This window comes from Lissotriton vulgaris, chromosome 8 (genome assembly GCF_964263255.1).
Source record: "Lissotriton vulgaris chromosome 8, aLisVul1.2, whole genome shotgun sequence".
NCBI lineage: Eukaryota > Metazoa > Chordata > Amphibia > Caudata > Salamandridae > Lissotriton > Lissotriton vulgaris.
The window spans coordinates 671,871,214-671,888,210 of NC_141696.1; the positions used below are offsets into that span (position 1 = coordinate 671,871,214).

Consider the following 16,997-nt stretch of genomic DNA (forward strand, 5'->3'; position numbering starts at 1 on the left):
ACTGGTTAGACCTTCCCTGAGGAATAGTTCTTGTAGGAACTCAATGACTGCTTTCGTGGTGATCTCGGATACAATTTTCACCTCAGGCCACCTAGAATACAGATCCACAAGAACTAAGATATAAGGAGTGCGTATCTCACCCGTCAGTGGACCTAGTATGTCCAATGCCACTTCTTTCCATGGCCCCGATGGGGGTGGCCTACATTGCATGGGAGGCATATGTTGTTTCAAAACTTTGTCACTGACAGTGCTCGGTATGCTGTCTCTCACTTTCCTCTCAATCACGTTGTCCATGCTCGGCCACCAGTAGTCTTCCCGCATCCTCTGTTTGGTCTTGGTGATACCCAGATGTCCTTCATGGGCTAAGTCTACTAGGTACTCCCTCAAAGTTTTGGGCGGGATCAACCTTGTGCCACGGAACAGACATTCATCAGCGACGGACAGTTCATTCCTGACCATCCAGAACGGGCGTAGGGTCTCGTCTTGCTTGTCTTTGTGTTTCCAATTTTCTTTTATCCTCCCATACACTTCCATCAACTGGTCAGCTGCTCTGAGGGCTTCTTTCCAACTGTCTTTTCCAACGGCCCCTTGGGTAATCACACAAACTTTTTCTGTTTGAGACTCATCCTTATCCTCTCCGTTCTTGTCGCCAGCCTCATCTTCCTCCGTTTCTCCCACTAGGCGCGAGAGGCAGTCAGCTGCTAGATTCCTTGTCCCGGGCACATATTCAACGCTAAACGTATACTCCTGGAGATTTACAACCCAACGCCTGATTCTACTCGAGATCGCGTTGAGTCCTTTTTTGTTGAATACTTCGACTAGGGGCTTGTGGTCAGTTCGCAGGTTGAACTTAGTTCCCCAGATAAAGTCCCTGAACTTGTTCATGGCTGAGTGTACCGCCAAGGCCTCCTTCTCTATTACCGAGTAGTTGACCTCGGACTTCCGTAGGGATCTCGATACGAAAGCTATGGTCTCCTCGCCACTCGCTCCCACTTGTGTGAGGACTGCACCCAGTCCTTCCGAACTTGCGTTGGTTGTCACCACTGTCTTCCTGTTCGGTATGAATGCTTTGAGGCTAGGCGCCTCCGCAAGTGCTATCCTCACATCTTCGAATTCCTTCTGGCACTCCTCATGCCAACTGAACACCACGTCCTTCTTGAGCAACTGGCGTAGGGCATAGGTCCTACATGCGAAGTTCTGCACGAATGTCCTGTAGAACTCCAGCATACCCATGAATCATTTTATTTCCTCTTTGTTTTTCGGTGGCGTCAAGTTGATTATGGTGTTCTGGAGTTCTGCTTTAGGACGAATTCCACCCGGTGTTACCTTGTGTCCCAAAAAGTCTAGCTCTTTATATCCGATCATGCTCTTTCTCTCTTCACCGTGAGGCCTTGCATTCTGAATCTCGCCAGCACCTGTCTCAATCTTGTGTTGTGTTGCTCGTTATCTGTGCCAAAAACCAGCACGTCGTCTTGATAAAATAAGACACCGGGAATGCCTCCAAGAATACTACCCATGACTCTTTGGAACACAGCTGCGGCCGAGACTGGACCGAATGGCATTCTCTTGAATTTGAAAGCTCCCATCGGTGTAACAAACGCCGTAAGTTCCTGCGAATCTTCATGAAGTCTGATTTGGAAGTAGGCCAAGGTGAAATCTAATGTTGAGAATACTTTCGCTGCTTCCAACATGCTCATCATTTGTGTGATATTGGGCAGCGGGAACTTGTCGACCACGACCTCTTTGCTCAGTGCCCTGAGATCAATGCATAGGCGGACCGATCCGTCTTTTTTCCTTGCTGCAACGATCGGCGCCAGCCACTCTGTTGCCTCCATGGGTTCTATGACCCTTAGGTTGCACAATTTTTCTAGTTCTGCTCTAACTCCCTCCTGGATTGCTATGGGGAGATTCCTTACTCTTGCTACTACTGGTACTGCTTGCTCCTTCAGCTTTATCTTGTGGGAGTGGTTCTTTAGGCACCCTAGCTCCCCACTGAACACTTCCTTGAACTCTTCTTCAATGCATCCCCAAGATTCACCTACCTCCTGCACAAAAATCGGTGGGGTTTTGTTAGGGTTGAGGTATACACCTAGTTCTTTTTAGGCTTGCCAACCTACTATGCTGTCCCCCACTGAGGATACATAGATCTTAGATACAGTCAGTCTATCCTTGTAGCCTACTGTGCCCCAAAAATAACCCTTCATGCTAATGGGTTGTCCACCATAGCCCCCCCGGCCCTACATCCATTTTACTCAATTCGATTTTTCCTTTAGCCACCCTTTCAAATTCTTTCGCATTAATGATCGTTATCTTGGAACAAGAGTCAAACATAGCCTCCACCCCTGTCTCTTCACCTGTATCCTGTCCTTAGGATTGCTGACTTGTCCACTCTGCACCTGCAGGACGATTTCATTGCACAACCTTGTAGTGTTATCCTTTTCTTGCTTCTTATATCCCTGACCCCTCCTGCAGTACTGTCTGAAATGACCCCCTGCCACACTTACTACATGTGTATTTCAGCGCAGGACAATCTTTGTCACTTGCCATATGTCCTTGCTTGCCACACCTATAGCAGTTGCCATTAAAAGACCATCCTACTTTGCTCTCCTTCTGTTCTTTCTGCACATTCTTCTGCTCTTTTACTACTAACACTCCGTCGCCTTCTGCTACCACTTCACTCACCTTGACCTTGCTCTCGCTGACCTTGCTTTCAGTGTCTTGTTTGATTTCACTTACACACTGCATCATGTGTTCCACTTGCTTGGCAGCTATGAGCACCTCTCTTAGTGGTGGGTCATCTTTTAGCCACAACTCTTCATGCACACGCTCAGTCCTGCACGCCAACACAAACTGGTCTCTGATTCTTTCCTCACACGCACCCCCAAACTTGCATGTGGCAGCCAGTTTCCGTAGATCTGAGACAAACTCTTCGATCGATTCCCCCTCCATCTGCCCTCTTTTACCAAAATGGTATCTTTCCATAATAGTGCTAGTTTTGGGAAGGTAATGTAAATCCAATTTTTTAAGAGTAATTTTGAATTCATGTGCACTTAACTCTGGGAGATGCTCTAATACTTCTTCTCCCTCCGCCCCAAATAGTACAACAACAATGCTACTTTCCTTTCCAGCCCCAAGTTCGGTCCACAAACAACTGCATAGTTCATGAATACCTTCTTCCATTTGTTCCACTTAATAGCAGGTTCCCCATGACTTGATAAAAAGAAAGGGGGGTGTTACATTCTGCATTTTTTGCCTAGATAATCTGCATTGCTAACACACCCACTGTAAAATCGCAATAATCACACTTTACGTGTATGGATAGAGATAAAAATGAGAAAAGCAACAATCACTATTTGCTGCTTTCCGCAAGGGGTTGAGAACTCAGTTCACTCTTCCTTAGAATGACAGTTTGTCATACAAGTTTGCAGATGAAGGTTAGTACTCCCTGTAGCCCACTGGATGGTGCTGTACCTCACTGTGAGTTCTCCCTGACAAGGTCTTTCTCACAGTGAGCAATGCCCCTATCCTGGATTACAGTTCCTTTTCCCTTGGTGCGACAGGAACTGCCAGAAAACAGTGAAGGCACACCCCCAGTCATCTCAGACTACCTTCTCCAAAGTGTGATGTAAAAGTTCCCAATACAACTCCTTCTGCTTAGCAACTGCACCTTCTCTTGCAGCGAACGCTCGTTCCCATGCTCCAGCCAGGATCCACAACCCGCCAAGACCTTACGTTGGGGTTACGCGGAAGTCGAACAGCCTTTATCCCCACCATACGTCGTGCAATGCCGCCCCTCACCAGCTGCTCCACACTTACTCCTGCACACGATCACCGCTAGATCCCGCTGCCTCATCTCTCCATTGACGCGACAGCCTCGCCAGCACTTCATACTCTGTGCGCTCACCAAACGCCGCTGTACACGCTAGCTGCGTTCCCTCTTGCCACACCGTCCATTTGCCTTTCTGTCCATTATGCCGTTACGCTGCGCTTGGAGAGTGCGAATCCTACCATCCCACGATCCCACTCACCGGGTATTCTCAGGCATAGTCCAACTTTTTCTCAGTTATCGACTCGTACTTTTACGCTGGTTACCGTATAAGATGGCAACTCAGACCTCTGTGACAGTCAGCTAAATCACAGGCGTGGCGGGTGAGTCTGGACCTACAGCCTCGTCGGTGACGAATACCGCATCACACTTGCCTGTTTCTCCCGGTAGGTTATTTTTCCTTTTTGACAAGTTGTGCCAACATCTTTACTGGATTCCGCTCTGGTCTTGTAATTCTTGGTAGCGTGTTGGGGTTGAAACCAACTCTCCTTAATCCAGTTGGTCCTCGTCGCCAGTGTAGCGTCTCTATAAGGAAAAACGCGACGCAAGTGTAGTAGTCCAAACAAGGTTTATTGGAAGGGTTAACAAGTACAGAATTATCGACCCCAGCCACAGCTGACAGGCTGTCAACACTCAGATGACCGATACTCACTGGCGCTCGCCTTGGAACGCTCCCAGCCGTGACATTCTAAATGATGTCACCACGGCGCGTTCCAAGGTGGACAAAGGAACTGGTGGGTTGTGGATAAGCATACCTTTACTTTAAGTGGACGATACCACAATACACTTTTAATAATAACAGATATAGACACACCTAATATAAACACAGCTACTAAAAAGCGCATCGCTTTGGCCATTGCTGTGATAATTTGTATGTGTTAGAAATGGAGGTCACTAGTTGGCAGTGCTTTCACACACAACAGGGCAAGTCCTGCCTTTCACATACACTTGACCCTGCCCACAGGGGTACCTTGAGCCTACCTTAGGGTGAGTCACATGCAAGAAAAGGGAAGGTTAGGGCTTGCCAGGTTGACGCCAGGTTGACGTGGCAGTACCAAACTCGCACAGACACTGCAGTGGCAAGTCTGAGTTACATTTGCAAGCTGCTTATTTGGGTGGCACAATAAGTGCTGCAGGCCCACTAGCAGCATCTGATTTACAGGCCCTGGGCACACACAGTACCCTGTACTAGGGACTGACCAGTAAAATATGCCAATGGAAACACCAATCCATAAATACAATTTACAGAGGGAGCACTTGCACTTTAGCACTGAACAGCAGTGGCAAAGTGCCCAAAGCATCTAGACCAGCAAAATAACAGGAGGCAAAGACAAAAAATTAAAGGGAAACCCACCCACCCAGGTCTAATAGTATGCATTTTGTAGGAAATTGGGATTGGAAAGCATAAAATCTGAGGCGATGCGCTGTGGGTGTTCAAAAGTAAAATTACGTTTCTGAAATTAAAAGGATGAAATATGAATCTCATTTTTGGCTGACACAGACTCCTAACAGGATTGAGGGTAATTTATTGGCCTGTATCGTTTCCTAGGAGAGACTCATTTGAGGCGTTGGGAGACCTATGAGTTCCAGAAGAGAAGAAAGCCTTTGCAAAGCAGGTGAAACGCCCTGCAAGAGAGGGCATAAACTCTCTTCTTGAGGAGGTGGAGGCAAGGGAGGTGGGTTATGAAAAACCTCACCAGCAACATTAAAGTTTTTTTTCCAGAGAAAAGGGAAGTGTAGGAAAACCTAGATAGAGTTAAAGGCTGGAGAAAATAGAAAAGAAGGCAGGTAAGGAGAAGCTAACGCCCTGGTAGAATAGGTTGTCATCGTTTTCAGGTGTTAATTGATTTGGTATAGTTGAAATGACTAAGACTGCAATTCCCGAATTATTTATATTGTTAATGGAAAGCACAGGTCCGAAAAATGATGTCCCTGATGCCCTGGAATCATCTGGTTACAAAATTACCAGTCCGTAGATATTTAACCTCTTCGACAAGGAGATGACCCATGATGGGGGCCCAGGCTTATTTCCAGTTTCAAATTTCTTGAGGTCTTTTTGGTGGGTTGAGGATCAAACTTGTATTTCTTTCAAAGGCCAAAGGGCGTATGATATCACATCTGCTGAACCAGGCATTCTGGTGATTTGGCTTCCCTCTGCTTGAGAAAGGTTTAATATATTTTAAAATAAATATGTTTGCTGACTTTTTTAAAACTATCCTTTGGCACGTGCATCACTATCACCCTTTAGTATCGTACTGATCCTCTATACTTCCCACATACACTTTTTTTGCATGTAAAAATACCACAAACAATATACATTGCAAATATAGTATCATATGCTGATTCATGTGATCAGTGTACAATGTCCCAATAGGTCAGTGCATCACATACAGTTGCGGAAACATCTGTAGTGTACATTAGTTCTTTTTTTAATGTAACTGTAATGAATGATATGGTTAACAGTTTGAACAGGCGGGCACTGACAGTTCCAAAGTCAAGATCAGTATCTCCTAAGTGGAGAGGTGTATGCATGAGGGGCACCCATCTCCTTAGTTCTGGTATCACACATAGCATTCCGCCACTGCTGCAGTCACACACAGAAGGGGGAGTATGTCAAGATGGGGGCAGGGGTGAGTATTCCAGGCATGGTGTTGGGACCAGAGAACGAATGGGGGGGGGGCAGAATCACGAGTTACTGCCTGACACCCTCTCCCGGAGTACCTCAGAGTAGACTTGTAACTCACATACAAGAGCATCCCATTCCTGCACGATGTCGACTCTTTGTAAGCCCCTTGCCTCCTCTCTGCACAGTGCTGTAGAGGGAGGTACTCTTCCAGTTCATTGCAATTGTACGTTTAGTTATACATTTTATTTTATAAATTTTTATTTATTTATTTTGAAAGTTTTATATAGCGCTATCTCCACCCGAGGGTATCAGAGCGCTTTACATCAGCAATGGTTATCAGCAAGAAAAACAACAATAGCAATGAATGAGACAAATTATACAGGCGGTCAGACAAAAATATAGGGAACCAATAAGAGTACATAGTGAGAAGAGTATATATAGGATAAACAGAACCAATTCAAAGAACCAGTAAGTTGTTACAAATAGTAATTTTACAGTATGACAGGAGGACTCGGGACAAAGTAAGGAGAGGTGGGTAAAGTAAGGGGTAGGGGGTGTGGACGGTGTCAGGTGGAGGGTGAGAGTGCAGGGGTAGGCAGAGTTGCCAAAAGGAGGAAGGAGGAGAATAGTCAGAAAGGAGATCAGGGCTTTAATTTCCCCAGAATTTTGTGAGCAAGTGAATTTTGAGGTTTCTTTTGAAGCTGGAATAGGAGGGGTTGCATAGAAGGTCTATGGGGAGGGCGTTCCAGATGGTTGGGGCCTTGCCAGAGAAGGAGCGGGATTTTGAGGCGTTTTTTTTTTAAGTGGGGGTATGAGGAGAAGAGTGTTGGTGCTTCTCAATGTTCGTGCACAGCCAGCTTTGTTAAGTTTAATTGAAAGGTAGAAGGGGGTCTTCTGGTAAAGGTCTTTGTATGTAACACAGGCAATTTTATAGGAGGATCTGCCTTCGATGGGGAGCCATTTGAGGGTCTTGAGGGCAGGAGAGATGCGGTCACAACGTTTACAGTTAGTTGTAAGTCTGGCTGCGAGGTTGAGGACGGACTTAATGGGGGCAAGGGGGATTTTGGGTGTACCAGAGAGAAGGGCGTTTCCGTAATCGATTTTGGATAGGACCAGAGATTGATAATTAATATGAAGTCTTCAGCTGGAATAAAAGGTTTGATTTTTGTTGAGATGCCGGAGGGTGAAAAGTGCACTTTTTGCAGAGATCTTTACATGGGAGTTCAGTGTGAGGTTATTGGTAACGGTGATGCCGAGTGATTTGACAGATTCGGCGAGGGAGAGAGAGCAGTTTAGGGCATTAAGGTCAGCGATCCATGTTTGTCAGCGATCCATGTTTGGATGGGGAGAGGGTTAGTTTTGGGAGAGAAGAGGATGATCTCAGTTTTGTTGGGGTTGAGTTTAAGATGGTTGTTATGGAACCAGGTTTGGATCTTGGTTAGTGCAGAGTTAAGGTGTAGGATATTGGCGTGGGATTTTATTTTACAGTACAGTTGGGTGTCATCAGCGTACAGGTGATAGTTGATTTTAGCTTGTTTAAGTATAAAGGTAAGGGGTTCCATAAAGAGGTTGAAAAGGGCGGGTGATCGGATGGATCCTTGAGGGTTACCTAGGGAGACAGAGGTTGTTCTGGATAGGCAGTTTTGAATTTTGATTTGTTGGCTTCTATGTTGGATGTAGGAGGTGAACCAGTTAAGGACAGTGCCATTAAGACCGAAGCAATCTTTCAGTGTATTGAGTAGGGTTGGGTGGTGAACTGTGTCGAATGCAGCGGTAAGGTCGAGGAGGATGAGTAGGTAGGACTCACCTTTTTCCAGGGCTAGGTGAATATCGTCGACTATGTTGAGCAGTGCAGTTTCAGTGCTGCAACCTTTGCGGAAGCCAGATTGAAGGGGGTCGAGAAGATTGAATGTGTCGATGTGTTTGTCCAATTGGAGAAGGGTGCATTTTTCGAGGGCTTTGAAGAGGAGAGAGAAGTTGGAGATAGGGCGGAGGTTGTTAGGGTCATTGGGGTCAGCCTTGGGATTTTTGGGGATGGGAGTGATTTGACCGAGTTGAAGGAAGATGGGAACACTCCCAGTTAAGATGGAGGCCTTAATGATATTGGTCCAGTAGGGGACAATGATGTGTTAGAGATCTTGGACGAGTGCGGATGGGAGAGGGTCATTAGTGTGGGAGGATGGTTTGAGGTTGGCTAGGATGTTGAAGACTTCCCGTTCGGAAACGGAGTGGAAATTTTGCCATGAGGCGTTATTTTTAAGCGGTAGGGTAGTGGGCAGGGGTTCAGGGGGGTGTGCGATGGGAAGAGGAGTGACGGAGTCAGGGGTGTTTTCAAAGGGGAGGGGTGGATAGGGTCTAGTATCAAGAGGGTTTGAGGGCTGAGCGAGGGATGGGTATCGAGGAAGGCACGGTCAATTTTAGCGATTTGTTTCATAGAAAAAGTTATCAATTTCTTCACATTTTTTAGTGGGGGCCGCCGGGTTAAGGGGTGCAGGTGATGTTTAATTTCTGATAATGTTGAACAGTCCTTTAGGTCTGTTTCTGGCACAAGAGAGTTGTAGACGAAAGAATGATGCTTTTTTCAAAAAGATGTGTTTTTTGTAAGAGGATCTTGCAATCTGAGGAGAGCCAGATGGGATGGGGAAGGGTTTTTGTCTCCAGGTTCTTTCTGCCAGTCTTGGTGAGCGTCATTGTTTTTTTTCTTTTTTTTTTTTTTAAATGTTTAAAACCTTTATTCAAAAACAATGCACACAGCTATTTAGCCTGACATCCCGGAGGCAAGGCAGCACGTTGGATCAGGAGAACATTAGTGCAAGAATCAATGCAGCAGAACAATGAAGGTTGCTTTTACTTTTTATATAAGGAAACACAGAGAAAGAGGAAAGAAAAAGAAGCGCAAGATAAGGCGCAAAGATATAGGCAATGGAGTACGGAAGCCAGTGAGGCGTTGTTGGGGGGCAGGGGGGGATATATGGAGCACAAGTGTGAAAACAGGAAAAAGGACCAGGAGCGGGGAGGGAGGGAGGAAAACACAGGATAGCATTCACACAACATTGCAGTTGGTGTCACAGGCTACGGCGACAGATGTTCCTCCAGCGGAACGGGTTCGGGGGGTGTGCAGATATCTCCCCTGTATGCATTCCAGGCCCCCCACAACTTCTGCCACTTTTTGGGTTTACCCCTGGCAACATAAACAGTCTTCTCCCTAAACATACACCAATCCATATTGGCTTTCCATTGCACAACCTTGGGAGCTGCCGGAGCCCCCCACTTCTGGGCGATGTCACGCTTAGCCACCATGTTGCCAAGGGTTACCCATTGAGTCTGGGCCACGTTGTGGTCCGTCGGATCCCAGATGTTAAGGAGGCATCTCCTAGCTTCTGCATTCACCTCTACCCCAGTCACCTCACCCATAATCAAGTGCACACGTCGCCAATAGGAAGCTATTGTGGGGCATTCCCATAGGATGTGCATGAAAGTGGCAAGGGCACCACAGCGACAAAGCCCATCCTCAGAGTAGCCCATATGCACAAGTCGGGGACCAGTTACGTAAACCCTGTGCAGGATCTTAAGCTGCACCAGTCTGAGACGGGAAGAGATGGCAACCTTCTTGGGGGAGGACACCGCACTCTGCCAGTCCTCATCATCGATTTCCAACCCATCACGCACCCACTGGTCCTTAACGCCCAGGAGGAGGTCGGTGCGGACATTTATAAGCTTTTTATAGGACAGTGAGATGGCGCTGTTCGGCATATGGCCGTCCAGCACCCTATCTTCCAATGGGGAGCTTTCCGGGATCGCCCCCTCCTCCGGCCTAGCAGACAGCAAAGCGTGTCGTAACTGGGCGTACCGGAAAAATTCCGAGGTACCCAACTGAAATTCGTCCTGTAACTGGGGAAAGGTCTTAATCTCGCCTCTCGACAACATATCTTCCACCCTGGAGATACCTATGAGATCCCACTTATCAAACCCCTTGGTATGCCACAATTTACCCAGGATGTCCGAATCATATAGTGGGGTCAGCCTGGTCAGTCTACCTTTCCATCCCTGAGCCTTAGTAATTGCCCTCCAAATATGGACCGCAGTTTGCGTTGGACCCGACATCCGCCCATCAAGAGACCTCGAGTAGAGCGCCCTATAGTAGTTTCCGCCGCCCAGGAGCCATCTATCCATGGCGTATCCAGGGTTGTTTTCCGGACCATAGAGACCGTGGTTGATAGCCGCTAACTGGGAGGCCCAATAGTATCTACGCACATCAGGTAGAGCAATTCCCCCATCGTACCACGGGAGCGTGAGCTTCGTGATAGTGATGCAGGGCCGGCCGTCCCTAAGCAAAGCACGTTGCAGGCCCTCGATCTCCCGGAAGTACCGGGCGGGGACCGGATCCTGAGTAATCTGCAGGGCATAAAGGAACCTAGGCAAGGACATCATTTTAAATAATGCCGCGCGCCCAAGCAAGGAGAGCGGAAGTCTGCGCCAGCCCTCCACATCTCGCCGAAGGCGGAGAAGAGGGGGAAGCAGATTATGTTCATAGCGCGCCTTCGCATTACTGGAGATATAGATCCCCAAGTACCTGAAGCCCTGGCTCGCCACCTGGATGCCGCAGCCCCTAGGGAGGCGCGGCGTTCCCCCTTTCAGTACGTACAGGTATGACTTGGCCCAGTTGATAACAAGGCCAGAGTACCGACCAAAAAGCCTCAGTACATCACAAGCCACAATAAGGGATGTGCAGGGGGAAGTGAGATACAGCAGAGTATCATCTGCGTAGAGAGAGACTCTGTCCTCGAAACCAGGGGCCCATCTAATACCATGCAGATCCGGGTGAGTCCGCAACAAGGCCGCGAGTGGCTCGAGCGCAAGTGCGAACAGGAGAGGCGACAAAGGACAACCCTGTCTGGTGCCCCTATAAAGAGCAAAAGTCGCTGATACACGGCCATTAATGGCAACGTTAGCCAGCGGTTCAGCATATAGGAGTTTAACGCATCCCACAAACTCCGGGCCAAAACCGAGCTTCGCCAACACTGCCCACAGGTAACTCCACTCGAGGGAGTCGAAGGCCATCGTGGCGTCCAAGGACGCCAGGACAGCTGGCTCCTTAAGTGTATGGGCCTACGCAAGTTAAGAGCAGTGTTGCGGTGTGGAATAAAGCCTGACTGGTCCGGGTGCACTAAGTCGCCGATAACACCAATCAGACGATTGGCGAGCATCTTGGCAAGAATCTTAGGCTCTGTGTTCAAGAGAGAGATGGGACGGTACGACCGGCACAAATCCCTCGGCTTCCCTTCCTTGTGGATGACCACAATGGTGGCCAACCTCTAGTCAAGGGGAAGTAGGCCATTCTCCTGTGCCTCCAGGAACATATTGCGTAGGTGTGGGGACACCACATCCGGTCTAATCTTGTGCAATTCAACCGGGATACCGTTGGGACCAGGCGCCTTGCCCGACCTCAATGAACGGATCGCAAGTGCGACCTCATCAACGGAAACGTCCCTGTCCAGGTCATCCCGATCTTCGTCCGACAAGCACGGGAGATCGATATCGGAAAGGAATGCGGCCGAATCGGTCTCAGACCGGTCCGAGACAGAGGCGTAAACACCTTGAAAGTAATCCGCAAAGGACTCAGCAATGGCACTCGGGTCAGTGACCACCACTTCGTCCTCCCCCAATATCTCAGGGACGACACGGCGTGCCCTCTCCCTCCTGTCCAGCCAGGCCAACAACTTCCCGGCCTTGTCGCCGACGTCGTAAATACGACCCTGCTGTTCTTTGGCCAGGACGAGGGCAGCGTTGGTAGCGAGATCACGGTACTCCGATTGTTTAAGGGAGAGATCATGTAGTAGGGCAGGCTCGGGACCCGCCTCTAACCGGGAGTCCATCTCCATGATATCCGCCTCTATGCGCATCATATCGGCATCTCTGACCCTACGGGCCTCTGCTATAAGAGCGAAGGCCTCCCCCCTCAAAACTGTCTTAAACGCCTCCCATAGAGTGGCGGCCGACATAACCGACCCTCATTTTCGGTGAAATAGAGATCGATGGCCTTCGCCAGGAGACTACGAGTTTTGGGGTTACGGAAGTACCACGGATTAACCACCACTGGTCGTTCCGACAGAACAATGTTAAAGTCGAAGGAGACCCACAGCGGCAAATGATCAGAAATACCCCGTGCCAAAAAACGGGCCTCGGATACCGCAAGCGCGTGTGCCGCCAGACTAGTAAGAACGTAGTCGATTCTAGAAAGACTGCCGTGGGCGCCGGAATGGAAGGAATAGTGGCTTTGGGTGGGATGCAGGAGTCGCCAACTATCGACCAACCTCAGCGTCTCAAGGAAGGTGGGCAGCCACAGTTGGGTGTTACGGAGGTCTCTAGGCGGATGTCGGTCCAAGGATCCGGAGCAAACCGAGTTAAAATCACCCCCCACAATCAACAGCCCAGCGGGCAGATTCAAAATGGCGACACCAAGGTCCTGGAAGGTGCCAGTTTGTAAACCCGGGGGAACGTAAACTGAAAGTAAGGTCAGGGCACGCCCTTCCCATCGTCCCGCAACAGCAGCATACCGCCCCCTCTCATCAATCACGGTAGATCAATCTCAAACGTAAGGGACGTACGCACCAGAACACCTGCCCCCGAGATCCCGAGGAGAACACCGAATGGGCCACCATTTTGAACCCTTTGCGGTTGAGCGCCCTACATGTATTTCCAACCAAATGCGTTTCCTGCAAGAGAACAATATCTGGCATATGTCGCTTAAGCAACTGCAGCACAACCCCTCTCTTAATACGGTCACCCAAGCCATTGACGTTCCAACTGAGAACTTGCAATTTCCTACCCCCAATCGTCGTGTCCCAGGTCCCACCCAACCCCGAAAAGCCTCAACAACAAGTGAAACATAACAATACACACGACCCATTGCCTAAGAGATAGAAAGAAAGAGTAGAGAAAACACGCATGAACACCCCCACCACCACCCCCCACCCTGCACCCCTGCAGCAGACTAAAAGCCCCCCCAACCAGCAGTGTGCCTGTCGCCCCATAAACTAAACTACAAAAAAGACCCTGGAGGAGTGAGGAATCCCCGCAATCCCCCCCGCCACCCTCCATGGAAAAATAGAAGAAACAATAAATGGAAAAGCTTTGGCATTAGTAGTCACAGACATATGGAACACCAACCGCCAAGGCTAGTGCAACAAATCCTAGTCCTGCAGATCAAGGCCCCCAGATGCACCTTCGGAGTGTTCATCACGCTCTTCTCGACGTTGCGGCAAAGTGTCCAGCCAGTCGCTCGCAGACTCAGGCATGTTGAAGAAAAGGGGTCGGCCTTCATGCTCGATAGCAGTTTAGCAGGGAATAGCATAGAGTACTTGAACCCCATGTCTTCTAAGGCGCCGCTTCACCCCCGCAAAACTCTGACGCTGTCTCTGAACGGCCCTGGTGAAGTCCGGGTAGAAATGCACTTCAGCGTTCTGGAATTTAAGAGGCCCGTGTCTCCTGGAAGCCTGAAGGATCACATCCCGGTCTCTAAAATTGAAGAGCCGCGCGATGATGGGTCTCGGTGCGACACCCGACTTCGGAGGGCCGCCAGGTATCCGATGAGCCCGTTCCACTGAGAAAAAGTTACTGAGTCCGGCTGGTGCGAGGTGTGTCTGCACCAAGTCCTCCACAAAGAGTTCGACAGCCGCCTCTTCCGCTCCCTCCGGTACTCAGATGATGCGGACGTTCTGTCGTCTAGCACGCCCTTCGAAGTCCTCCAGCCGTCTGGAAAACTGGTCGTTAACCGATCGTAGGGTCCGGACCTCCGCTTGCAGGTCCGAGACATCGGTAGTTAGGCTGGAGGTCTTAATATCAAGGGATTTCACCCGATCATTGGTTTTGCCCAAATCGGCCCTGATCAGGTTGAGATCAATGGCCAGGGTGTCCACCTTGTGCGTTAGGACCTCGTGCTGTTTCTGCATCTCAGTCCTGATGCTTGTGATGGCCCCCATGATGTCACTCAAAGTGGGTTCCGAGCCTTCAGGCGAGCCCGTACGTAGAGAGTCTTTAGATGGAGCCGCCACAGAAGGCGAGGTCCTTTGCTGGGCATAGCGGTCGATCTTGTTCAACTGTTGTTGAGTCGTCCTCCTAACGCCCTTGTTCGCCGTCTTGTCGGGGTCTCCTCTGCCGGCCATGATGGGCTCGAAGAGAACAAAGGGCTACCCAGCGAAAACAAAGAAGGCACTGAAGTGGGGCCAAGGCGAAGCCAGCACACAAGCCAGGCTAGCAGCAGGCGACTCCGCAGCTACGCACACTCCGCCAGTAGAAATCGGAGGTTCCCACTTCGCATTTCAATCATGCAGCACGTCGTCACGATCAGCAGCTGCCCACAGGACAATGGCGCATCCCTGGCACAGAGTTCAACACGACGTAGCTCCGTCTAGGAACATCAAATTCAGAGGCGGAAAGCAGTTCCCGTGTCAGCGACCATTCACCAATCGAGATCCACAACCGTGGAACAGGATAGCCTTCAGGATATTTGCGGAGGGTCGGAGGGTCCTCGGAGCTCCGAGCTTACGCGGCCATCTTGCTCGCCCGCGAAGCTCCTCCAGCGTCTTTCTTTGTTAAGGTCTAGGGTGAAACATGATTTAGATGGGGCATTTTTTAGCGTTTTACTTTTCAGAGGGGCAAGTTGGTCTAGAACTTCAGAGACAGTTTTGTTAAAGTGCTCAGTGAGTTCATTTGCATTTGAAGAGGGGGGTGAGGTTGAGTTGGGATTGGAGTTTATGTTCCAGTGCGCCGGGTGGGATTTGCTTAGGAATTCTAGCCACAATTGTAGTTGTATTGTTTATTATAGGGGCGGCTGGGGGGAGATCGTGAACAAAATGAGATGGTGGTATGACCAGTCGATGGGGATGATGTTGGGTAAGGATGTCAGATCAGGGTTGGAGATGATGGCGTCTAGAATAGCACCTTTGGTGTGGCTTGGGGAGTGGCAAAGTTGCTTGAGATCGGTGATCTCAAGAAGGTTATTAAGAAGGTTGATTGCAGGGTCATCGGGTTCGTTCCAGTGAAGGTTAAGATCTCCACGGAAGATATATTTAGAGTTGGAAAGTAGCGATTTAGTTAGAAGGTCCGATAGTTCTTCGACAAAGGGAAGGGGTTCACCAGGAGGGTGGTATTTATTTTATTTATTTTTAGAGTTTTCTATAGCGCGAACTTGAACCGATTAGGTTATCAGAGCGCTTTACATAGCACCAGTTCCGTTACATGTTATCACAGCAGTTTACATAGAATCAGTTACGTTGCACTTTTCAGGATCTTGAACCGATTAGGTTATCAGAGCGCTTTACATAAGACAGCATTCGATGTTATAAAGTCGTATTGGGGGGCAGCTTTTCATTTTAAGTTTGGCTCCTAAGTATTCAAAAGTTATGTAGTCAGTGTTAGTAATTGGGGAGGGTTTTAGCTCTTCTTTGAAAATGATTGCTACCTGTGACCTCCGCCAAGGCATCTAAAACCGCCATAGTAACTGTGCCTCTGGACCATTCCAGAACATATGCATCATATCTGCATTGCCGGAACCACATCTAGGGAACACAGACTCACTTCAATACATTCGGTGAGGTCAATGGGAAAACACTTTAATGTTCCTCCATTACTGCCATTATCTTGCAAGCGTAGACATATCAAATCATTTGTTTCATTCATTTGAATTACATTCATCACTACAGTACGTGCAAGTTCAAGAAAAAATAGTAGTTTTTATCATGAACACGAAGCATTAGCAAGCTTTCTTCAGACACCATAGTACACTCGAATCAGAAATCCATCTCAAATTGGAGTTTACTCCTTGCTTGTGGTTTTGATGAACATCTGACCTTGAGGTAATAGATTAATTTATTTTTATCTGTGATGTTCAGTACTGAACGCACACATGTTCTAGGGATGGGTTGAGCTGGATGATTTTTCCAAGCACAGTGGCACAAATCATTGGCTCTACTCATATCATTCGCTCCCTCCCCCTTCCAGCTTGTTCACTGAAGCTTCCCATAGACCTCTGTCATATTAATTCTGTCCCCTAGAGTTGAGCTCCATGAGCGTAGTAGACACAGAAGAGACGAGGATGAAAGGTTAGAATGGAGAGGAAAAATAAAGAGAGGAATACATGATAAGGTGAGATGAAAAAAAGAAGGGACCAGCTTAAAAGAAAGCTGAAAAAAGGATCAAAATACAGAAAAATGGAGTGTGCACAAGAGGGAATTGTTCAAGTAGGTGCATAGGAGGTGGCCATGAGGGAGGCAGATTTGAGAGGGGACAGTGTTGGATAATATCAGTGGAAAAGTGTAGACCATAAAAGAGATGATTTAGGAGCAGGTGAGGCAAATCTAGGGTATGAGTCAAGTAAGAAGTGAGCGCGAGAGTGGTGGGGTCTGAGCATAGGGATTTTAAAAGGATGTTGAATAGGATATGAGTGCACACATGCAAAGCTAATGCGAGAGACCAGGTCGAGAAGAGTATTTTTAGCAGCATCAGGATAATGAAAGACTGGGAAAAAACGTAACTTACTGATTT

The 16,997-nt window shown here is 48.4% G+C and overlaps 1 protein-coding gene across 5 annotated transcripts in view; it reads left to right on the forward strand.

Annotated features, from left to right (window-relative positions):
- Positions 1 to 16,997, forward strand: part of ACOT9 (acyl-CoA thioesterase 9) — a 525,989-nt gene that overhangs the window by 303,654 nt on the left and 205,338 nt on the right. The window lies entirely within an intron of this gene.